The sequence below is a fragment of the Ornithorhynchus anatinus genome, chromosome 2 (assembly GCF_004115215.2).
Source record: "Ornithorhynchus anatinus isolate Pmale09 chromosome 2, mOrnAna1.pri.v4, whole genome shotgun sequence".
NCBI lineage: Eukaryota > Metazoa > Chordata > Mammalia > Monotremata > Ornithorhynchidae > Ornithorhynchus > Ornithorhynchus anatinus.
The window spans coordinates 46,704,768-46,729,965 of record NC_041729.1 but is presented as its reverse complement, the minus strand read 5'-3'; the positions used below and the strand labels follow the sequence as shown (position 1 = coordinate 46,729,965).

At 44.8% G+C, this 25,198-nt stretch overlaps 1 pseudogene; it reads right to left on the bottom strand.

Annotated features, from left to right (window-relative positions):
* Positions 1-13,304: 13,304 nt before the first annotated feature.
* LOC100077467 lies at positions 13,305-22,695 on the bottom strand (annotated as a pseudogene).
* Positions 22,696-25,198: the final 2,503 nt, after the last annotated feature.

Genomic DNA, 25,198 nt, shown 5'->3' with positions numbered 1-25,198 from the left:
GCTTACTGTGTGCAGAGCAATGTACTAAGCGCTTGGAAAACACAATTCACCAACAAATAGAGACAATCTCTGCCCACAACGGGCTCACAATCTAGAAGCGGGGAGGAAGAGAGTAGGAATGCCAGATCTTATCTACTGTACTTTGGACAGAGTGGTGTGAAATGGTCAGGGATGAAGGATGGTGGAGGAGACATAGCCTTCTGCAGAGTGTTATGCACTTAGTACAGTGCTTTGTACACAGTAAGCGCTCAGTAAATATAAATGAATGAATGAACCAATGGGTTAAAGGTTATGGCACATGAAAATGATAACCTCTTTGTTCCTGCAATTCCATCTTGTACCTCTGGCCTTGGAGAAGAGGAAATTCAGAGTCCCTTCTAGCTCCATATCCAACTACTTGCAAATATCAAGGTTGTTGAGTTTTCCAGGGAAATAATCAGGTGGATCTGGAGGTATTTGTAAAGGATCATACTGCTCGGAATCCATCATTTGCAATCAACAAACATGAGAAGAAGAAGAATAATTATTATGATATAATATTTGTAAAGTGATTTCTATATGTCAGCACTAAGTGCTGGGGAAGATATAGGATAATCAGATCCCACATGGGACTCACAGAGTAAATAGGAGGGAGAACAGATATTGAATCCCCATTTTGCAGATGAGAACCCTGAGGAGCAGAAAAGTTAAGTGACTTGCCCAAGATCACACACAACAGGGAAGTGGCAGAGCCAGGATTAGAAATCAGAGCCTTTGACTCACAAGCCATTGCCCTTTCCACTGGGCCGTGCTGCTTCCCGGCATGTTTCCAAATAATTTGGAATTAGAGGATTGGTTAATACTGGTGTTTATTTATGAGAGAACTAGTTCCCAATAGAAAACACAAGTAGATTGTTGTAAGGCTAGCTCTCCCCTCTACTCTCCTCCTTTGGGAAATTCGTATGAATCACCCTGATGAACTGGCTCATTTTTACATTATTTGGGGAACTAGTCCTTTGAACTGGTTTTCTTGTCATTTCTGTCTGTCAAATATTGAGGAAATAACTTAGAGTTGAGCCAACAATCTATTTTCTAGGACTGATTCCAAAGATCTATGTTATAATGCCATTACATTAGCCATCAATTCTCAACAGTCCATTAGGAACAAACAGTGCATTTAAGAGTTCTACCCTATGTGCACATAAAGCTAGAGCTAGACCAGAGCAGACCAGCCCTGTCCTTCTCCCCCAGCTCTACCCACTTCATAAGGCCAGGACAAAAACTCCTAAGCCTAACAATAAAGTGGGAGGAAGGACAGATTTTAGATCAATCTCAGTGTTGCTTGGTCCACAGAAGTCCTCAGGGGCCCCTGCTACATTATCATCTTGTTACATCAAGGACTGAGGGAGGTCAGAGTTTAACTTTCTTCCTCCTTCCAGCAGATCAGTCCTGAATGCCTTAAATCCTCCATGAGCCAAAGGTACATCATTTGTTCATAAACCACAGTGTTGATTCTCCAGAGTTTGTGGGGACCTTCTTCAGACATTTCCGAGGAAAATGAAAAAACAAAACCATTTCAAAATATAATCATACAAAGAGCACTTTGGGTGCCTGGTTTCAGCATTTGGCCCATGTGAGTCTCTATTCCCACCCTTTCCACAGTTCTATTTGCATTTAGAATTGCAGACTGGAGGGCGTGCACTCTCTTGACTTTGCTGGGACATACTTGATCCTCAACATTCCCAGAAAATTCGAAGCTTCTGGTACACTAAGTAGAGGAAGAAACAGGAGAAGAGTTATTTTTCAAAAGGAAGAAGCTTTTCTCAGAAACTCTTTGGATGTCAAGAATGTCAACAATGTCATCCGTTGTTTTCCATATCCCAGGTGCCATAGTCAGAGGCACAGGTTGGATGGGCCATGGTTCTGACCCAGTGTGGCATTACTTAGCTTAGTTTTGGCTTAAATCTACAATATCTCTATTTAGAAGAGGGGAGCAAGCACGCATGAATCTGCGTTCTTCCTTCAACAGATATTCTTCAGAATCTAATTGTACATAGAGAAGAATGAACTGAGAGAAGTTCAGAGAGATGATGCAGTTAGATCCTAAATAGCTGAATTTTTTTTTTATTTCTAGACATTGCCTTCATCAGGATATGTTCACAGGGCCCACTCCCACCTCTTCTTTATTTCAGTACTGTGAATCCTGAAAGAATAGTTAAGGGCTCCGGGAGGACAAAGATGTAAACAGTTTAGTTGCCAGGGTTAGGAGGGTCCAGGGAGAAGAAGAGGTTTGCTAGTTGCACTAATGCCAATAAATAGAAAAGGCACAAGCTGATTTCATGATTTAAGGACAAGATTAAGGTCATTCTGAAAATCTATTCCTAAGAGTTTCTTTTTATGTAAAGGAACAGGGAGGAACACAAGATGAAATGAGATAGTTAAGGATAACTGGAACATTCCAGCATCAATATAAGGCATCACCAAAAGATCTTACCCTGGGTGTCTCTATAAAGAGGTCCTGTAGAGTTGTACGGTGAGTGAAACTGGCTTCAGGTTTTCATTCTTCGTTCTTGTAGAAAGCAGCTGGAAAACTGACCAAGCTCTCATTGCCCACAGGGAGAGACTGAAATGAGTGACCTTTGCTCAAAGACACACACTGTGTGTTTCTACAGAATCTGTTTGCGGAACAAACGGAATCCATAAACTTTTCCAAAAATCTCTTTCCTATGCAGTCCTTCCTAGGTTCAAGTCATTCTGTGGTTCTCAAATGCAATGCACCTGTGTTCAGGCTAGGATCAAGCTGGCCTAGGTTAGAGGGAGAAGCAGCATGGCCTAGTGGAAAGAACACAGGCCTGGGAGTCAGAGGTCTTGAGTTCTAATCCTGGCTCTGCCACTTGTCTGCTGTGTGATCTTGGGCCAGGTCACTGGGCCTTCTTTGGGCCTCGGTTACCTCATCTGTAAAATGCGGATGAAGACTGTGAGTCACATGTGGGACATGGACTGTGTGTCCAACCTGATTAACTTGTATCTACCTCAATGCTTAGTATAGTGCCTGGTACACTGAAAGCACTGAAATGCCATTAAAAAAATTAAAATGGCCCTCAGAACTCTCCTCCATAGGTTGGGAGCTGCCATGGTAGTGTGATTATGCCTGTGTGGTTGTCCCCTGCAGCCATTCATGAGCAGCAGTTCATACTGCAAGATGAGGCCATGGATCCCTGAAAGTCTGGGCAGAATTCGACTAACTCAGATGTCTCTCTCTCTGCCTTGGGGCTCTGCTTGGGATGGGAAGGTTCTACTTTCCAGGTCAGGAATCTGGGGGTGCTCTTCATAATGCTGAAAACCTCCTTGTAACCAAGGCCCTGACAGGGTCAGTGGAAGGCCGATATATCTGGAGTCGAGTAGGGATTAGGAACATGGTAGGGGGCAAGTCTTGTCAAAGAGCCTCAGAAGATAGCTCACCTTTCTGAAATCTCATCTTTGCCAGGTGGTCTTTCCCTACTGATTTCTAATCTCCCCACGTCATGTCCACCCAACTGCCATTTTAGCACATCTGCGCTAAGTACCTAAGTACTCACAACTCTCCTGTACTATGTATGTACCTATATTTATGCCCTATTACTTATTCTTATATGTAATTTTTTATTAGTTTGTCTTTCCTGCTAGACTGTAAGCTCCTTGAGTGCAGGTATGGTGCCTCACAATTCTACTGTACTCTCCCAATCAAACTATCACTAGTATTTATTGAGTGCTTACTCCATGCAGAACACTGAACTAGACGCCGAGGAGAGTATGTTAGAATTAGGGGTAGGTTTAGAAATTTGAGATCTAATGGGGAAGGCAGACACTAAAATAAATTGCAGGTAAGGGAAAGCAACTGGGTGAGGTGAATGTCCAAGGGCTTAGGATGAAGATGCAAAATTAATCTGGGAAGCCTTCCTGTAGATAATGTGATTTCATTAGGGCTTGATTATGGGGAAAGCAGAGTTCAGCTGAATGTGAAGAAGGAGGGAGTTTCAGGCAGGATGAACAGCTTTAGTAAGAGGTTCCTGGGGAGAGAGCTGAGAACTAGGCACAGTAAGTAGGTTGGTTTGAGAGGGGCAAAACATGGAAGCTGGGTGATAGTGGGAGGAGAGTGAGGTTAATAGAGGGAAAAATGCTGATGAAGTTCCTTAAAGCCAGTAGTCAAGCATTTCTACTTGATGAAGGGAAGAATGGGGAAACATGTATAAAATGATGTTTTAGAAAAATGACTAGGGAAGCAGAGAGAATTATGGACTGGAGTTGAGAAGGACTGAAAGCAGGAAGATCTGCAGAGAGATTGATGCAGTAGTCAAGACAGTATATGACAAATGCTTGGAACAGCATGATGACAGTTAGGATGGAGGGAAAAGGGCAGATTTTGGAGATAGTGTAAAAAAAAGAACCAACAGGATTTGTGCTGATTGAATGTGTGAGTTGAAAGAGAGTGACAAATCAAGGATATTGCTAAGAGTGTGGGCTTGAAAGATGGGAAGGATGGTGGTATTGTCAACAGTGATGGGAAAGGTAGAAAGGGGAGAAGATTTAGAAAGGAAGATGGGTTCAGCTTGGGACGTACTGAGTTTGAGGTGCTGGCAGGCCAACCATGAAGAGCTATACTGCAAGTTTGCAGCGGAAGAGAGAGGTGGAGGCTAGTGAGTTGGTAGTTGAAGCCGTGAAAGTGGATGAGCTCCCCAAAGTAGTGGATGTATATTAAAAATAAAAGGAGACCAAGAACTGAACCTTGAGAGACACCAACAGTTAGGAAATGGGAGGCAGAGGAAAATTATTTGAAAGGGACTGAGAAGGATTAGTCAGAGAGGAGGTGAACCATGAGAGGACAATGTTCTCTCAAGGTTGGATAATGTTTTCTGGAGAAGAGGGTGGTCCGCATAGGCTGCAGAGTGGTCGAGGAGAATTAGGACAGGATAAATACCGTTAGATCTGTCAGGGATGAAGTGACCATTGGCCTTGGAGAGAATAGTTTCGATGAGGCAGAAGGAATGGAAGATGGATTGCAGAGGGTCAAGGAGGGAGTTGGGAGGAGAGGAAATGGAAGCAGCAGAAGTGAACAGCCCATTCAAGGAGTTTGGACAGGGACGATTAGAGGGAGATGGAGCCACAGTCGGATAGAGATATGAACACGTTTGAAGGCAAAATGAAAGCAGCAGTTAGAGAGTGAGCAGTTCAAGGTGGTGGTCAAGGAAGAAAGAAGAGTGTGTGGAAGTGTTTTAATAAGCAGAGGGGATGGGGTCTCCCAAACATTTAGTATAGCACTTTACACACAGTAGGGGCTCGAAAAATACTTCTGATTTATTGATGGGGTGAATGGACTTTGGGCATTCCCTCAAGGTGGAAGGGAGGCCACCCTGACACAGACGATCAGTGGTTCCAGTTTGAAATCTGCTCTGCTTCTTTTGGACTGATGTAACAGTGGGAGGTAGCCAATCTTCCTCAAAGAGAGATGAGCCCTTAGGTTGATGACACCCTCCAAATCATCATCCAGATTGCAAAAATGACCTTTTTATGTTACTCTTAAGGATGAGAAAGCTAGCAAATGGGTGATTGAGGTAATAAATAATAATAATAGTATTTGTTGAGCCTGTTCTATGTGCCAGGGCACTGTGCCAAGCACTTTGGTAAATACAAGATAATTAGATTGTCACAGTGCCTGTTCAACATGGGATTCGAAGTGTAGTGGGGAGGGAGAATTGGTATTTAATCCCCATTTTACAGATGAGGAAACTGAGGTCCAGAGAAGTTAAAGCAACCTGACTCTGGCCATTTAACTGGTGTTAATGACTGTTAGTGCCAAGAGTCCTTCACACACTGGTGCCGGATAGCAAAGGAGAGAAAATATCCATCTGACCCTGAAATCTCAAGGACTAATTAACGGCTCCTTCCAGAAACTGAAAATGTCTTTCTGAGGTCCTTTGTTTAGGAAAAGTGAACCAGAGAAAGTTTTCCCGGGAAAACCAGAAGATGGCGTTAAGAGAGCAGGCAAAGGAATTTGGGGGGTTCACCAGATCCGCTTTCTCCCTCCCAGCCACCAACGAAGCCCTGGGGTTCAGCTGGGGTTGATGGGACCCTGGAACTGATGTAGGTTGTACTCGGCCCCAAAAGCCTGGGAAAGTAGATCAAGAGGGGACATCAATCCTGGTGGTGCATTATGCCATCTGTCAGGTAATAATAATAATAATAATGTTGGTATTTGTTAAGCGCTTACTATGTGCCAAGTGCTGTTCTAAGCGCTGGGGGAGATACAAGGTAATCAGGTTGTCCCAGGTGGGGCTCACAGTCTTCATCTCCATTTGACAGATGAGGTCACTGAGGCACAGAGAAGTGAAGTGACTTGCCCAAGGTCACACAGCTGACAAATGGCGGAGCAGGGATTAGAACCCACGACCTCTGACTCCCAAGTCCGTGCTCTTAGAGGAGTGTCAAACTCAAACTAAATAAGCCCTTTCAGACTTCTTTAATGTTGTACACCCAGGGGTGATTCAGCAAACACTGTTTAATGATGATTCCATGAACAATCTTATTAATGATTTCTTAATAATAATAGTGGCATTTTTAAGCACTGACTATGTATCAAACACTATACTAAGCAATGGGATAGCTACAAAGTGACCAAGTCAAACACCTTCCCTGTTCCACACAGAAGGAACTGGGTTCTAATACTGGCTCTGTCACTTGTCTGCTACGTGACCTTGGATAAATCACTTAACTTCATTGTGCTTCAGTTCCCACATCTGTAAAATGGGGAATAAGACCGTGAGCCCTGCATGGGACAAGGACTGTGTCCAACCTGATGAGCTTGTATCTACCCCAGCGCACACGGCTTAGTGGAAAGAGCACAGGCTTGGGAGTCAGAAGTCGTGAGTTCTAATCCCAGCTTCTCCACTTAGCTGTGTGACTCTGGGCAAGTCATTTAACTTCTCTGTGCCTCACTTACCTCATTTGTAAAATGGGAATTAAGACTGTGAGCCCTACGTGGGACAACCTGAATACCTTGTATTTTTACCCCAGCGCTTTGAACAGTGCTTGGCACATAGTAAGCCCTTAACTAATACCATTATTATTAGTAATAGTAGTAGTACAGTGCCTGTAACATAGTACCTGTTTAAAAAAAAGCAAAAAACACACAAAAAAAGAAAAAAGAAGGAGCTCCATTCAGGAATCTTCACTTGATTCTCTTCTTTCTCCCTTCTTTCTCCCCAAGCTCATCCTTCCTTAGGTCCAGTTGGAAGGAAGGGTAGGAATTTGGCTTTTAGCTGCCAAAACCACATGGTTTGGGATCCTTACTATCAGTCAACTGATCGATGGTATTTATCGAGCCCTTACTGTGTGCAGAGCACTGTACTAAACTCTTGAAAGAGTACAACTGAGTAGATAGACCAGATCCCTGTCCACAAGGAGCTTGCAGACTAGAGGGGGAGAAAGACATTTAAATAAATTACAGCTGGATATGTATATAAGGGCTGTCAGGCTGGAAGAGGAGTGAAGAGCAAAGTACTAAAAGGGCACTGTTCCTTTCTTGGGTGGCCACACTGTAGAGACAGGTGAGGCAGTGGTCAGAATCTGAGGACTGAACTGGTCCAGAAGGGCGCTCGGGCAGCTGCAAATATTGGGTTGCTTCCGTGGGCTGCTGAGAACTGTAGTCCCTGCAGTTCAGGCAACTTTGGCACATGGGTGCAATGTCTCCTAGAGGATAAAGGTGGGAGAGATGATAATGAGGCATAGAGGGCATGTTAAAGTGAGAGGAACAGAGAGAGAGAACTGCATGGAGTGGGAGAAGAGAGTGGATAAATAGGAGGGAGAGAACTGATTGAGTGCCTTAAATAATAATAATGATAACAATAACAATAGTATTTGTTGAACACTCAGCTATGTGTCAAGTGCTGTTCTAAGTGCTTAAACCAGTGATCAAATGCTTCAGCTTGATTCAGAGAGAAATAGGTAACCAGAGAAGCAATGTTGCCTAGTTGATAGAACAAAGTCCTGGGAGTTAGAAGGACCTGAGTTCTAATTCTGACTCCTCCACTTGTCTGCTGGATGACCTTAGGCAAGTCACTTCACTTCTCTGGGCCTCGCTTGCCTCCTCTGTAAAATGGGGATTGAGGCCGTGAGCCCCGTGTGGAACATGGATTGTAACCAACCTGATCAGCTTGTCCCTACCCCAGCATTTAGTACAGTATCTGGCATATAGTGAGCACTTAACAAATACCATTAAAAAATGGAGAGTTTTGAGGAGCGGGGATTTATGCACAAAATGATGTTTTAGAAAGATTATCCTGGCAACAGAGTAAAATATGGACTGGAAAGGAGAGAACCCAGAGGCAGGGATAGCAGTGAGGAAGCCAATCCAGTAGCCCAAGCTGAGTTGTGAAACACAGTGGACCAATACAGCAGACATTTGGATGGAGTTAGAAGGGATGAATCCTGGAGATATTGTGGAGGAAAAAACAGATGGATTTAGCCAGAGACTCAATATGGGGTTGAAAGAGAAAGGAGTCAAAGATAATGCTATGGTTGTGAGTCTCAGAGATGGGGAGGGTAGTGGCGATGTCAACTATAATGAGAAAGTTAGGTGGAGGAGAAAGTTTGAGAGGGAAGATGAGGAGTTCCATCTCAGACATATTGAGTTTAATATGCCAGAAGAAGATCTATGAGGAGGGGTTGGGAGGCAAGGAAAAAGTTCAAGACTGCAGAAATGAGAGGTTGAGGCTAACGAGAGAGATGTGGAATTCCTCTGCAAAGCAGTGGTAGTTGAAGACATCAGAACGGTTGAACTCCCCAGGGAAGTGAGTAGAACATGAGAAGTGAAAGGGACCCATTGCAGAGTTGTGGGGGCAACCATAGTTAGGAGTTGAGAGGAGGAGGCAGAAGAACCAGTGAGAGAGAATGAAGAGAGGCCAGAAAGATAGAAAAAGGAGAGAATGGAGTTGGTAAAGCAGATAGTATTTCCAAGGGGAAAAAGTAGTCCACAACATCAAAAGCAGCAAAGAGACCAAAGAGGATTAGGTTAATCCATCTGACTTGGCTATGAGGAGGTCATGGGTGACCTTGGGGAGTGCGGTCTCATTGGAGAGAAGTAATAATCAGATGATTTTGAGAGGAACTTCATCACTGAGCTGAGCAGAGCTGAGCAGAGAGCTGAGCCCTCAATTTCTGTTGTGGAATTTATTTATTTTGGGATACATAGCATCTTTGCCAACAAGGGAGTGTTCAAAATATACCAGTGAAATAAGCAACCCCCTTTCATGAGCATTTCCAATTAGCTGATAAAGTCTGCTGTCTTCCTAAACCATGAACGTCCTCAACCTTGGTTTGCTTTTTTTGCTTAGAATTACAACCAAATCCATTCCCTGGGTGGAGGCTGAGGGTGACTGGCCCCTTCATATTCTTGATGACTGTTCTTTCATTAATTGAACTTGTGTGGCATCTTCCAAGGCAAGTGTCTAATTCTCACGGGTGAGAAGGTAAAAATTCCAGTAGCTAAGGTGAAATCAACCCTCAAGGGCCACAGAATCAGTGTACTTGGGGTAGGTCTTCTGGAGTTCTTAAGATATTGGAGAGAATACAGAGTAAAGACACAGACTCTTTTTGGTTGGGAGGGGAAGCCTACCTTTTGCTTATTTTAAAACTGTATTCTCAATATCGCTCTGGATTAATCCATTCACTTATCCTATCCCATCTCGATTACAGTATCAGCCTCCATGCTGACCTCCCTGTCTTCTGTCTCTGCCCACTCCAGTCCATACTGCACTCTGCTGCCTGGATCATTTTTCTACAAAAACATTCAGGCCGTCTTCCTCCGCTCCTCAAGAACCTCCCGTAGTCATTCTTCCACCTCCACATCAAACAAATTCCCTCATCTGTAAAATGGGGGTAAAGACTATGAGTCCCACGTGGGAGAACCTGATTACCCTGTATCTACTGTGAGCCCATTGTTGGGTAGGGATTGTCTCTATCTGTGGCCAAATTGTACTTTCCAAGCTCTTAGTACAGTGCTCTGCGCACAGTAAGCGCTCAATAAATGCGACTGAATGAATGAATGAAAAACTCCTCACCATTGGCTTTAAAGCACTCATTCACCTTGCCCCCTCCTACCTCATCTCATGTCTCCCCTACTACAAGCCAGCCTATACACTTCTAATGCTAATTTCTCACTGCACCTTGATCTCGTCTCTCTCCCCGCGTTGTCGTGCCTCTGGCCTGCAATGCCCTCTCTCCTCATATCCATCAGGCAATTACTTTCTCCCCCTCAAAGCCTTATTGAAGGCACATCTCCTTCAAGAGGCCTTCCCTGACTAAGCCCTCTTTTCCTTTTTTCAACTCCCTTCTGTGTCGCCCTGACTTGCTCCCTTTATTCATCCCCCACCCCCATCCAACCCCATAGCACTTATGTACGTACCCATAATTTATTTATTTATATTAATATCTGTCTCACAGTCAAGACTGTAAGCTCACCGAGGGCAGGGAATGTATTTGTTATATGAATGCACTGTGCTCTCCCAAGCACTTAGTACAGTTCTCTGCAGACAGTAAGTGCTCAATAATTACAATTGACTGACTAGATTGTAAGCTCCTTTTGGGCAGGGATCAGGCCTGCTAATATTGTATTCTCCCAAGAGCCTAGAATAGTGTTCTGCCCTAGGAAGCATTCAGTAAATACCATTGACTGCTGATTGATTGATTATGTTTCAGAAAGAGAAGGGCAGTTAGATCATCATGCCTCACACACGTTTATTGTATTTACTAAGCTAGAGAACTCTTTCCATTTGCAGTGTTTTCCAAACATAATGATGGTCAGCCTTATTATTGAAACTGGAAAGCCAAGAGGAAGGGCACCCGCACAGACCAGACATCCAGGAAACCTGGAATCAAAGAGAGAAGTAACCTACCTGAAGCAGTCATATCCAGAGCTCGTAGTCTTTGGAGAGGAGGAAAGGGAGGGAGATTCTCATGATATACCATTTGAGATCCTGAATCTCTTTGCCCTCTGGTGGAAAAAGACACCAAACTTCCCAACTGATTGTATAATAAGCTTTCTATAAGCATCGAGGTGAGTTTTCTGAAATTTTGTGTGCCATTAAATTTGTGGCTTTGACTTGTGAATTGTGCATGTATGTGTGTGAATAAGTGTAAGAAAGAAAGAAAAGAGGATGAAGGTGGGATTAAATTTGGGGATTTGAAAACTGCAAATTATGTGTGCATGTGTGTGAATAATGTAAGAGAAAGGAGGATGAAAGTGGGATTAAATATGTGATTTTGAAAGCTGCAAATTATGTATGTGTGTGACTAAGTGTAAGGGAGAGAAAGAAGAATGAACGGAAGGACGAAGGGAAAGAAGGGGGAGACAATGGATGGCTGGATGAGTGGATGAATGAATATGAAATATTCCCCTGGATTTCTCTGGCCACAAAAGAAATGGAAGTAACCAGAGAATTCCTGGCCTCGCTGTCAAATCCAAGGTCATGCCTTCGATTCCAAGGTCAAGGCTGTGATCAGAGTCACACGGGCACAAGTGGTTCTAGGTGCTTATCTCTGCCATGTGCTCTCCCACAAATACAGTTGTCTGAAACCCTAGCAAAGAAGCCGCCCATGGCAAAGGGAAGGATCCAGACAATGGCAGCTAGCTGTAAACCTGAAGCACCATCACTGAAGAATCCTAGATTACCAGGCTTTCAAACATCCCACCTGCCCATCTTCCCCCTACCCCTGGGCAAGTGGATGCCAAACCTCTTCTTACTGGCTCCCTAAGGAGGAGATGCCACAGCTCTCCTTTTTCACCCATTCCATTATCTAGCAGGCCTCACTGTCACCAAACCATACTTCCTGACCTCTCCGGTCCCCAGGATTAATGCTAAGGAAAGTTTTAGGGGAAGGTGGCTTTAGTTTTGCTCCATTTTCTACTTTAACTTGGCTGATTTGTTAGCTTCTTTCATCTTTTTTCTTATGAGAAATCATTATTTAACTAGGGGGGCTTCAACCCTGAATTCTCGAAGTGTCACCTGAAATCCCTCTGCTTCCACCCCACCCAACCCTCCCCTCTCACCCTCTCCTGTCGCCAACCTTCCATCCCCACAACTCCACTCATCTGCTCAGAGGACTAATTGCGGAAGATAAACTGGCACCTTTTGGTGGAGCAGTGCAGAAGCCGCAGAAGCAGATGAGAAGAGATTCAACTCCTGCTTCAGCCATTTCAGTTTCTACTGCCTCACCAGAGTCCCTACCTCCATGAGTGGGCATTCACTTCTCGCTCCACTCCACAGAGAAATACAAACTCTGGGGGATGTCCGATGGCAGCGGCCATAGCAGGAGCATACATTATTCTCATCAGCTCTTTTTCTTGCTGAGAGCCCAACAAGAAGCAGCTTTAGCCGGAGCAGGGATGATCAGGGAGTTGACAACCCCATTTCAACTTTATATTAAGTTTATTCAACTTTTACAAATCGGGCAGACCCTTTACAATCCTCTGCTGCACCCCATCATGTGCCTCATTCTGACTGGTGAGAGAAGAGGAGGGAGAGAGGGGAAAGAACTGGGAGGGAGAGCAGAGGAAAGAAGGAATTTTACTTACACAGGTTTCTGGAGGCTCCACTTGTTATGAGAAACTGGGAATCTTCAGACGGGAGGAAAAAAACGGTTAAAAAAAATCACATCATCCTGTCTCCTTTAGCCATTGTTTGAATATTCAGATCTATGCAAGATTCATTTTTTCCAAATGAATAATACTTTCAACCACCATGATGCATGATTCTTCTATTCTGGTGTGAATAATTTTCAGTAATGACTGTGAAGACACCTCTTGTGCATCTGGATAGAGGCAGATCTGGGACTAGGTTGAAAAAAAAACACTCGGTAATGGCTTCATTCATTGTAATTCAATTTCTAATACAGTGCATATTGAATCCCAGATCAGATGCCTAAGGCCACGGTTAAGGAAAAAGCAGTTGGGCTTTATTCTGTGAATGGTAGCTTCCAATTTGGATTCAGTTTGCAGGATCAAGGGGTTAAGAAGGACCTCGAGAGGTCTTCAAGTTTAACCTCCTGCCTCCAAGCATGTGACTGCCCAGATTGTGCAGGGTTGAATTGTAAGCCCCTCAAGGGCAGGAATTGTGTCTACAAACTCTTCAGTACTCTCTCAAGCACTTACTTCTGTGCTCTGTGCCCAGTAAGGACTGAATACATATTATTGATTGATTGACTGACACAGTTGTCTATTCTTTTGTTCTTTCTTATGAGCTCTTCACAACCTTGCTCATTTCAGACTTTAATTCAGTCTCTGTTCTCCACATATCCCATGCCTGACCTAGTTATCATCCAAATGTTTTACCTTTCCTGACGATGGGCCCCAAGTCCAAAACCCGATCCAGATCTATGACGTCCCCACTCTGGGAGCCAAACCTTGAGCAAGACTGTGACGGGTTGAAGAGAGAGAGTTTTTATTAGGGGGACCTTTTATTAGATGCATTTAATTCAGTAGCCCCCTGTCTTGGCAGGCTTAATTCCAGTCAGCCCTGGCTTCTGACAATTTTTGTTCAGCCGATCTAAAGAAATGTGCTCATCACCAACCTCCACCTCGCTAGTGATATGGTCTCCTTCTCTTTCCTCCTCTTTAATATCGAGCCCCTCGTCCTCGGCTCCCCATCCTATCCAATTCAGACTTATCAGATTCCCTTTCCTGATTTTCCCCATCCTGTTCCTCCTACACATTCTTCATCCCTGCCCTCCGATCAGTCCAGCAGATGAGTGCTGTTTGTCTCCAGACCCCAGAGGTTTGCAGGATGGTAAACTGGATAGTCCAAACCCCAAGTGAAAGTTGGGTTCCTTGTGTAAGCTATTTCAGGATGTAACCTCCTTGGAGCCAGTCGCCTTCCCTGACGGTTTTCTCCGGGTGGCCTCTAACACACCAGGTGGCATTCCTCTCGTTGCTCAAGGAGCCCACGCAGAGTTGTACTTACTGGTTTGCACTGCTCAGTGAGTTAGTCGCACAGATAAATCTCACAGTGCAAGTAGACGAGGTCATGGTTTCCAGCAAACTGGAACATTTGAATAGAAAACCGGCCTTGTGAGGACTCCCCATTCTCCTCCATTTGTATGGTAGAATCAAGCAGGTTCGGACAACTAGGAGGTAAATGTGAACATTGTTACTTTTTTGCCGGAGTTCTGATGTCAGCCAGTAATGTTTCTGAGCTCCTACTGGGCTCAGAGTCCTGGTGAGGAGGTCCTCAGGATCAGCAGTTTGGCCTAATGGTGGTTAGGACATCTGTGTTCTAGTCCCAGCTCTGCCAGTGATCTCCGGGATGCCTTGGGCAAGGTGCTAATCTCTCTTAGCCTCAGTCTTCTCGTCTGTAAACTGGGGATAAAATACCTGCACTCCTTCCCTACCTGTCTTAGACTGTGAGCCCTCTGAAGCCAAAGACGGTGTCTATTTCCCTCCTGTGTATTCTCTCCCAGGGTTTAGTACAGTGTGCTACACACAGTAAACACTTTATAAATATTATTACTACTACTTTTTGATTATGAACCCGGGGGATAGAGATTGAATCCAATCTGATTACATTGCATCCACCCCAGCGATTGGCACAGTGCTTGGCACAGGTAAACATCGACTAAATGTCATCACTTTAACTAAGCATGTTTCCTTGTTAATGGGGACTTATCAGTCAGAGGCATAACGATGACTAAAACATGCAAGCAAACGGAGATATACGAAAGAAGTCAAGGAAATTCACACAGTTATTTTCCTAGTGACAACCTCGGGTTGATGGGAAATCTGGCCACGTCCACTCCAACAATATGGTTTGTGTTGTCAGTCAGTCAATCATATTTATTGAGAGCTCTCTGTGTGCAGAGCACTGTACTAACTGCTTGGGACAATACACTATAACAATAAACAAGCACTGTGCAGTGTACTGTACTAAGCACTTGGGAGAGTACAATATACCAATAAATAGACACAGTATCTGCCCATAATGAGCTTACAGTCTAGAGGGGGAGACGGACATTAATATAAATAATTAGAGCTTCCTAAAGATCTGGGCTGAATTGGGAGGCAGTTTGGCATGGCTCTCTATCTGGGCATACCTGTTCTGAATGATGAAATGCTTCAGGGGATCCATGGAACTTTTAGTGGGGGTGGCGTAGCAGTTCTTCATGAGCAGATTGAATCTGGATGCGTCTCCCTCATCCAAGACGGTGCCCACATAAAGTGTGGCCTCCACAGGCAGCACTGCCGTCGATCCCTCGATTGGCTTTGTGAAGTCTGGGTTTTTGAAGAGGGCCATTCTCACCGTAAACTCTCCCGCATCGGCCACACTGATATTCAGAGAACTATAGTGAGGGAGAGCACAGGATTAGATACAAGGTTGACAGGGAGACTGCTACCGGATCTATGGAACGTCAGATCAATCAGTCGGTCAAATCAAACACGTAGCAATCACTAAACAAATAGCACAGCTATTATTTATTCTCATGCTGTCACTGCCAAAGGCATCGAAAGTCTTCCCCGACGACATTGATTATGGTACCTGTTAAGCTTTTCCTGTGTGCCAAGCACTATTCTAAGCACTGGGCTTGATACAACTTAAGATATAAGCTGAAGTCAGCTAGTGCCAGGTAAATCATCTTTTTACTACCCCATGTCCTCAGCCCCCAGCATGGCATAGTGGATAGAAGCCGGGCCTGGGAGTCAGAAGATCATGGGTTCTGATCCCGGCTCCACCACTTATCTGCTCTGTGACTTCTCCGGGCCTCAGTTACCTCGTCTGTAAAATGGGGATTAGGTCTGCATGCCCCATGTTGGAACCTGATTTGCTTGATTCCACACCAGTGCTTTCTTGGGTGACTGGTATGTAGTAAGCACTGGTACATAGTAAGTAACAAATACCACAGTTATTATTATTATCACTCACCCTGCTCTCTCTGACCCAAACTTGTTTTTATACTGCCATTTTTTTAACTTGCCCTTTTTACAGTCCTCATCCCTGTGGCTCATTCCCTTGATTTCTCCCTGCTGTCCTGGTTCCCATGTCCCTCTCTAAAGAATATCTCACCTTGTCCCCCTGACTTCCCCAATCCCTCTCTCTGCTGCGTGGGTGTCATCCCACCATCCCTACCTGTCCCACCTCCCCACCTCCCCACAGCTTTGGGAAACTGGAGCAGCAAATGTTAGGGTGAGACCCAGGCAGCAGGAACAGAGAAGCAGCGTGGCTCAGTGGAAAGAGCCTGGGCTTGGGAGTCAGAGGTCATGGGTTCGAATCCCAGATCTGCCACTTGTCAGCTGTGTGACTGTGGGCGTCACTTAACTTCTCTGTGCCTCAGTTACCTCATCTGTAAAATGGGGATTAACTCTGAGCCTCACATGGGACAACCTGATTACCCTGTATCTACCCCAGCACTTAGAACACTGCTCTTCACATAGTAAGCGCTTAACAAATACCAACATTATTAGTATTATTATTATTATTAACTTTGACTAGACAATAGAGAGGGAGAAGTTTCAAATGAAAGACAGGGACTGGGAAGGTTCTGGGTGGAGGAGGGAGGGGTCCTGGACTGGTGTTGGGTGGGAAAATGGAAATTAGGAGTGAATAGATCATAACAGAGTCGTGGTGATGAAGAATGGCAGGTCAAGCTGAAAAAATGATAGAAATTATTTTTTTAAATAATTTACCTGGCAGCTGACTGCCATAAGGATCTTCCCAGTGTCACTGGCAGCACGAGCATCCAGCCATACCTCTGCCTGCCATTTGCTCGCCCTATTCAGGAGTAGCTGGAACTCCTCTCAATTAGCTACTCTCAGTCAATCAATGAATGGTTTTTACTGAGCACTTACTGTGTGCAAAGCACTGTACTAAGCACTTGGGAGAATACATTAGAGTAGGTTGACCTGATCGGACGGACTCATTTGGGTTACACCGAATCCTTCTTTATGAAAATCAAATCCTTATTTCTTAAAATTTCTCATGGCACTGAAGTCCTGGTGAGCAAACCCAAAGTGTAACTGTCTGATGAAGAAAAAAAAAGGGATTGAATGTCTCCTGTGGTGGGTGTTTTTTGTGGGAAGAGTTGGTAGCATTGTGAGATCCAGGTGTATTTCTCCCAGTGAAGCCTTGTGGGAAACACTGCAAAACACCTGCACACACATTCTTCCTGGTAGCCTAAATATTTGAACAGCTTTCTTTAAGCCTTTGGAAATTAAGCGTTCTCCAGGTTTTTTTTAATTATTTTCATTTATTTTTAATGGTATTTGTTAATCACTTACTATGTGTCAGACATTGGACTAAGGGCTGGGGTAGATATAAGCTAATAACGTAGGACACAATTCATGCCCCACTCGGGCGTGACAGTCTTAATCCCCTTTTTTCAGATAAGGTAACTGAGGCACAGAGAGATTAAGTGATTTACCCAACGTCACACGGCAGAAAAATGGCAGAGATGGGATTAGAATGCAGGTCCTTCTGACTCCCAGGCCTGTGTTCTATCCATCAGGCCACGCTGATTCTCTAGTAGGGACCACTAAACAAGAAAAAACTTCCTATGGCTTAAGACTGGAAATTGATCATATCGTGCATCAGGATAGATTTCTTGTTAATGAGCAGAGGCTTATCTGACGGTGGGTTTGGTCGCAGTTTTGAGACTGACTTTCATGTCTAGTGGGTAGGCACATTGGAAGTTGACATAGAGTTTGGTGTCTCTGATGATGACCTCACTGACCACAGAGAGAGTGATGCTATAGATGGCATGTGTTCCATTTGTCTATGGTGGGGGGAAAAGAGGATTCCAGATTCTTGCCAAATCGAGTTAGTCGGTACCCGCTCGGTTTTACCAGATCGTGTTTTGGCTAGAATGTGGTGGCAGGATTGTGGGGGAATATTCCTCCAAAAGATTGTAATACAGTGTCGTTTTTGTTGTGTTAATGATATCTGTTAAGTGCTTACTATGTGCAAGGCACTGTACTAAGCATTGTATAGTAGATACAAGATAATCAGGTTGGACACAGTTCATGTCCCACGTGGGGCTCACAGTCTTAATCCCCTTTTGACAGATGAGGGAACAGAGGCACAGAAAAGTGAAGTGACTGGCCCAAAGTCACCCAGCAGACAAGTGACAGAACTGGTATTGGAACCCAGGTCCTTCTGACTTCCAGGGCCATGCTCTGTCCACTAGGCCATACTGCTTCTCTAGTGTCAGAGTAAATGGTGTGTGCACGCTCAGCACTGGACATAATGAGTACTAAAGTGTGGGTTTCCCCAAATACTTTTTTCAAAATGGTATTTAAGAACTTACTATGTGCCAGGAAATGTACTGAGCGGTGGGGTAGATTCAAGATAACCAGGTTGGACCTAGTCCCTGTCTCACATGGGCCTCACAGTTCTTAATCCCTATTTTATAGATGAGGTAACTGAGGCTCAGAGAAGTTAAGTGACTTGCCCAAGGTCACCCAGCAGATGAGTGGCTGAGCCAGGATCAGAACTCCCAGCTTATGCTATTTCTACTAGGCCACACTGCTTCTCTTGCAGAGATTCTGCAACAACATAACCCCTAAAACAGAGGAAAGCTGGGAGGCTGTCCCTTAGAGCACCGGACTGAGAGTCAGAGGACTGAGTTCTAATCCCACCTCTGCCTCTTGTCTGCTGGGTGACTTTGGGCACATCATTTGACTTTGCTGAGCCTCAGTTTACTCATCTGTAAAATGGGGATTAAAAAACCTGTTCTCCCTCCTTTGTAGACTGTGACTCTCCTCAGAGAGAAAGACTCTGTCTGATCTGATTGTGTTGTATCTACCTCAGTGCCTGATATATAGTAAGTGCTTAACAAATACCCTTATTATTATCAACGTCATAAATTAACTGCATTTCTTTTTTCAAGCTGCAACCCCGAAGATCTTTATAAAATGGATTTTCAAGGACAGTTTGCAGTCCATTCCTAAGCCCAGAACAGGAATTTAACTACGCAAGACAGAAGTATTCTTGGTAGGACAAGACGGGGGCAGATTTTGATTGTCTTTGAGGAAGCTGGTCAAAGCGAGTGAAGGAGCCATCAGTTTGCTGCCTCTCTCTTTAGTCCTACCCATATCCTTTGCATGCAAGCCAAATTGGAAATCATTCCTGGGTCTCCTGCCCACAAGCAGACTACAAGTCTTGATTCTCAGCCCCTCCACTACTGGACGGAGGTTATGGCAGGAGTTTGGAATGTTGGTTGTAGGTTTAAGCCCAGCCCAGGACCACCTCTCCCCTCCTTCCTCCGACCCAAACCCATGGAACAGCATCTTGAAGTACTAGAAGCAACACGGCCTGGTGGACAGAGCACGAGCCTGGGAGTCAGAAGGATCTGAGTTCTAATCCCCGTTCTGACACTTGTCTGATGTGTTACCTTGGGCAAGTCACTTCACTTCTCTCTGCCTCATTTTCCTCCTCTGTAAAATGGGAATGAAGACAGTGAGCCCTGTGTGTCCAAGTTGATTTGCTTGTATCCACCCCAGCGATTAGTACAGTGCCTGGCACCTAGTAAGTGTAAAAAATACCATTTTTTGTTAAAAGTATATGCCACTTGGATCAATCTGAATCCACTAGACAGAAGTATTACAACGTTCCCCACTTTGGAGCCCGTGTCACACCAATGTTCACACTCAAGCTTTAGAAACTTGAGACAATATGTTTGTCATAGTCAATATGAGCCATTCAGTTGATTTCAGAAACATCACCTAAACGTCCAGATGAGTGGAGGCAGAACCCTAAAGAGAAGCCGTCGGCATGGAAAAGGTTTTCCTTATGTCACGAAAGAACCGATGAAGGAAAGAATGGTCCCCTCCCAGCAAAATCCCACCCAGGATTTCAACGACTGCCCGGCAACTCAACTGAAACGCCAGAGGAAATGGGGTGAAGAGTCCCTACCTTCAGCACGTTCCCACAGGCTCCGTCTTGGACCGAGATCTCCACCGATACCAAGCTGTTTCCCTTTTCTTTAAAGCCGACACAGCTGCTATCACTATCACTCAGGTACGTGATTGTATTCTGAAATCCAAGGCCTCCCAGTTGGCATTTGGTCAAGGACCCTTTGATGGCATTGGCCCCTCAGGTCACTCTTGGTTGCAAGCTGGAAATGTCTAAAAACCCATCAGATGCATTAGACAGGTTGTGAAGTGCTTACTACGGGCACTGTATTAAGCACTGGGTAGATACAAACCTATCAGGTTGGACTCAGTCCCTGTCCTACATGGAGCTCACAGTGGTAATCCCCATTTTACAGATGAGATAACTGAGGCCCAGAGAAGTGAAGTGATTCGCCCAAGGTCACACACAGCAGACAAGTGGAGGAGCCAGGATTAGAACCCAGGCAAGTCCTTCAAATTCCCAGGCCTGTGCTCTATCCACTAAGATCCAAGACTTTGGATCTGACATCATCAATCACAGGTGGCTTTCTACAGGGCGGGAGATAGAGTCTGATTTATCCAAATATTACCCTCCCTCAAGCAATTATAAATCAGATTTCATTAACCCCTCCCCATCAGAAGAAATATCCGCAGGTTTATCCTTGAATGGTAGGGAGAAATATAACTAACTCCTAAAATAATAATAATAATGGCATTTGTTAAGTGCTTATTAGGTGCCAAGCACTGTACTAAGCGATGGGGTAGAGTCAAGATAATTTGGTCCCATAAGGGGCTCACAGTCTAAGTAGGAAGGGGAACAGGTATTGTATCTCCATTTTGCAGATAAGGGAACTGAGGCACAGAGAAGGGAAGTGGCTGTACTGAACCATGAAAACACCCCCCACACACACACAAAGGGGAAAGGGTATATGACCTTGGACACTGGGGGAGGGAGGGGCGGGGCACTGTGCTTAGAGGTGAGGCCGTTTCCCGAGGCTCAGGGGACAACTGAGTTCCGGACGGCCTTTTCCCACTGGCCCCAAACATGCTGCCCTGCCCGACTCCTTCTGGCCTTGCATGGGCTGCAGGGCAGGGGGCCACTGTACTCATTCATTTATTGAGCGCTTACTATGTGCAGAGCACTGTACTAAGCGCTTGGAATGTACTAATCGGTAACAGGTAGAGACAGTCCCTGCCCTTTGAAGGGCTTACAGTCTAATTGGGGGAGACAGACAAGAACAATAACAATAAATAGAATCGAGGGGATGAACATCTCATTAAAACAATAGCAAATAAATAGAATCAAGGTGATGTATATCTCATTAACAAGATAAATAGGCTAATGAAAATATATACAGTTGAGGGGTTGAGCACAGTGCTGAGGGGAGGGGAAGGGAGAGGGGGAGGAGCAGAGGGAAAGGGGGGAAAAGAGGGCTTAGCTGAGGAGAGGTGAAGGTGGGGGTAGAGGGGGAGCAGAGGGAAAAGGGGAGCTCAGTCTGGGAAGGCCTCTTGGAGGAGGTGAGCTTTAAGTAGGGTTTTGAAGAGTATTAGTAGACTAGACAACACAGCTCCTGGGGGCTGGAGAGGCTCCTAGGGGGCAGCTCCCCAAGATGGCTCAGGAAGAACTGGCCACCAGTTGACTCCCAAGAGCAATTTGTCCCATTGACTACAATCTGTAACGTGAAAGAGGTCTGCCCGTCGGCAATCTTTCCTGTCTGCACGCCCCTCTCTTCTTCCCTTCCCCATTTTGTTAGGGCACATCTCCTAAGACCGATGAAGTGTTTCCTCTGGGGCCTAGCTGTGTTTTCTGGAGAGTCCTCTTGCTTGTGGAGTCTCTGTCTTTCCAATCTGACTGGAAATACGATCCAGGCCATCACTTTAAGCTGATCTGAACAACCTAGAGAAGGCAGTAATTTAGCTGAAAGGGGCCTTGAGGCACGATTTAATCCATCCCCCGGACTCCAGGCCTACCTCAGGCCCCTCTGGACTGAGTCTCTCTCCCCTCATTTAAAAAATTTCTTGTTATACTGGTTGTTCCTGGGTTTGAGCTTGCTGCTGCATGTTTTACTGTAAGGGTAGTAGGGAGCCGGGACCTGTAACCTGAGGGAAGACTCGTTCAAACCCAGAGATTCACAAACACTATACTGAGATCCAGTGGGCTTCTCCTGCCTCATGGAATAGAAACGCTGAGGAGAGGAGAGGAAAACACACACACCCTTCATATTGGAAGAAGCCCTCACTGAGGACGAAGTTCACCTACAAGTGGGTGTGTGGCTGAAAAGGCCAGAGGAGTATCCTCGGTCTCAGAAACATTGTGCACACAAAAAGCTGTCTTTCGTTGCATTGTCATGTTTAAGGTTTGCAGTGTCTGGCGTTATTCGCTCTTTTGCCTTCTCGTCCCTGTGGAAGCTTTACCGCAAAGAGAGTAGCACAACCTAGTAGAATAAACACGGGTCTGGGCTCTTAGGTCTACCATTTGCCTGCTATGTGGCCTTGGGCAAATCACTTCTCTGTGCCCCAATTCTCTAATCTGCTACATAAGGATTAAATATCTGCTCTTCCTTCCCTTTAGCCAGGTGTGGGACGGGGCTGTGTCCGATCTGACCGTATTTATCTTAGTTCATTCCTTCGACCTAGTAGGCCTCTAACAAATAGCGCAATTATTATTAGAGTCATTCCTTTCTTGATGGCAGTATTCATAGTGTGCTGCCCTTACACATTCTCTGAGTGGCAGCAGCAGCCTGTCCATCCTTGCCATCGTAACCCCGGGAGTCCGGCAGATCGTGGTCCTTTTGGTCCTCAATGTGCATCGTGTGGAAGTGGAGCATCCTCAACCTTTGCCCTGCCCTTGTTGTTGATCCCGATAACTTGAATTTATGGACAACCATTCAGAAAAGGCTGCATTATCTGGCATTTTCCCAAGCAGAAAACTCTAGTAAGTGGCACTGCAATCTTGACCAATTGATTCCTGTGGAGTTGCCGTCACTGTGTAGGTGGGGTCCACAATGACCCAAATATGGCAGAGTCCTCAGCAGTAGGATGGGCACTGAGAAAGTCAAATTCTTGGGAAGTGCTGGCAAGACTGATTGGGTCAGTAGCAGAAAGGCAAGCCATGAAAGGTTTGACTCATCTGATAATCAAGCAGCCCCCGATTATCTGATATCTTATTAGCAAACAGCCCACTTCTAATAACACTTTCAGTGCTGGGGCACTTCATCCCCACCCAATGCCTGAATTTATGCCCACCTGGCATAGCCTAATGGATAAACCATGGGCCGGGATGTCAGAAAGACCTGTGTTCTAATTCTAGTTTTACCACTTGTCTGCTGTGTGGCCTGGGGCAAGTCGCTTCACTTCTCTGAGCCTCAGATACCTCATTCGTAAAATGGGGATTAAGACCATGAGCCCCATATGGGCCAAGGACCCTGTCCAACCTGATTAGCATGAATATACCTCAGGACTTAATACAGTGTCTGGCACAAAGTAACTGCTTAACAATAATAAGCATTATATTAACAACAAAATAGCATTATAAAAATCTGTAAGGCTTTTATTCTTGATGATGTGGATTCCGCAAGCCCATTTTACAGCTTGCCCATATACCTACTTCCTTCCTGGTCACGTTATCCCATCAGCATTTGGAGGCACATCTGTTTGTTAGTTATCCATTTATTTCATTGCATTTTTTTTCATTTATATCTAAGTTCTTACCTGTTTACCTAATAGATATATGGCAAGTACTGTTCACGAGTCTCCCCTGTTAGAGTGTAAGCTTCCCAGGGGCAGGAACAGTGTCTTATTTCTGCATTATGCCATCGGGCACCTAGTTCGGCATACTGCCAACAGTAGGTGCTCAATGTCTACAAGGGTCTAGCATTGACTAACTAACCCTTCTCAAACTCCCAGCAGGCCTAATGAGAAAGCTTTTATATTTTATTATATACATTTAATTGTCCAAAGCAAAGGATAATGATGCTAATAACTTGAATTTTTATGGTGGCATTCAGAAGAACTAAAAGAGTTTTCAAAACTATAATCACTTTTATCTGTCATACTGTACTTATTGGATGTGAGGGGCTGTGGGTGGAGGTGCAGCTAAACCCTCTTCTCCCCCCTTTCCCTTTGCTCCTCCCCCTCTCCCATTCCCTCAGCACTGTACTCGTCCGCTCAAACTGTATATATCTCCATTACCCTATTTATTTTGTTAGTGAGATGTATATCACCCTGATTCTATTTATTTGCTATTGCTTTAATGAGATGTTCTTCGCCTTGATTCTATTTATTGCCATTGTTCTCGTCTGTCTGTCTCCCCCGATTAGACTGTAAGCCCGTCATAGGGCAGGGACTGTATCTGTTACCGATTTGTACATTCCAAGTGCTTAGTACAGTGCTCTGCATATAGTAAGCGCTCAATAAATACTATTGAATGAATGAATGAATGAGGTGGAGAAGTAGAGTAGCCTAGTGGAGAGAGTGTAGGCCAAGGAATCAGAGAATCTGGGTTCTAATCCTGACTGTCGCTCACCTGCTGCATTACCTTGGGCAAGTCACTTAATTTCTCCATTTCCTCATCTGTAAAATGGAGATTAAATTCTTGTTCTGCCTCCTATTAAGAATGTGAGCCCATGGGAGATAAGGGCTATGTCTAACCTGATTATCTTGTATCTATTCAATCACCTTTCCCCCTCCTATCTCACCTCACTACTTTCCTACTACAACCCAGCTACACACTTTACTTCTCTAATGCTAACCATCTCACTACACCTTGATCTCATCTATCTCGCTGCTGACCTCTAACCCACATCCTGCCTCTGGCCTAGAATGCCCTCCCTCCTCATATGCAACAGGCAATTACTCTCCCCAGCTTCAAAGCCTTATTGAAGGCACATCTCCTCCAAAAGTCCTTCCCAGGCTAAGCCCTCTTTTCTTTTTCTTCAGCCCCCTTCTGCCTCTCCCTGACTTGTTCCCTTCATTCATCTCCTCTCCCATCCCCACAGCACTTACATGCATATCTGTAATTTATTTATTAATGTTAGTGCCTGTCTAGACTGTAAGCTCATTCTGGGGATAGAATGCATCCATTACATTGTTATATTGAACGCTCCCAAGTGCTTAATATAGTGCTCTGCACACAGTAAGCACTCAGTAAGTATGATTGACTGACTAACATTTGGCCCATAGTAAGCACTTTACAACTACCACAATTATCATTATTAAGTTGAAGGCACCTAACAGCCGTTTGACATTTAAAATTCTGGTCCTGCCTCATGCTCTTTACTCTGCAATATGTGGTCTCCCCAGGCAAGTATTAGA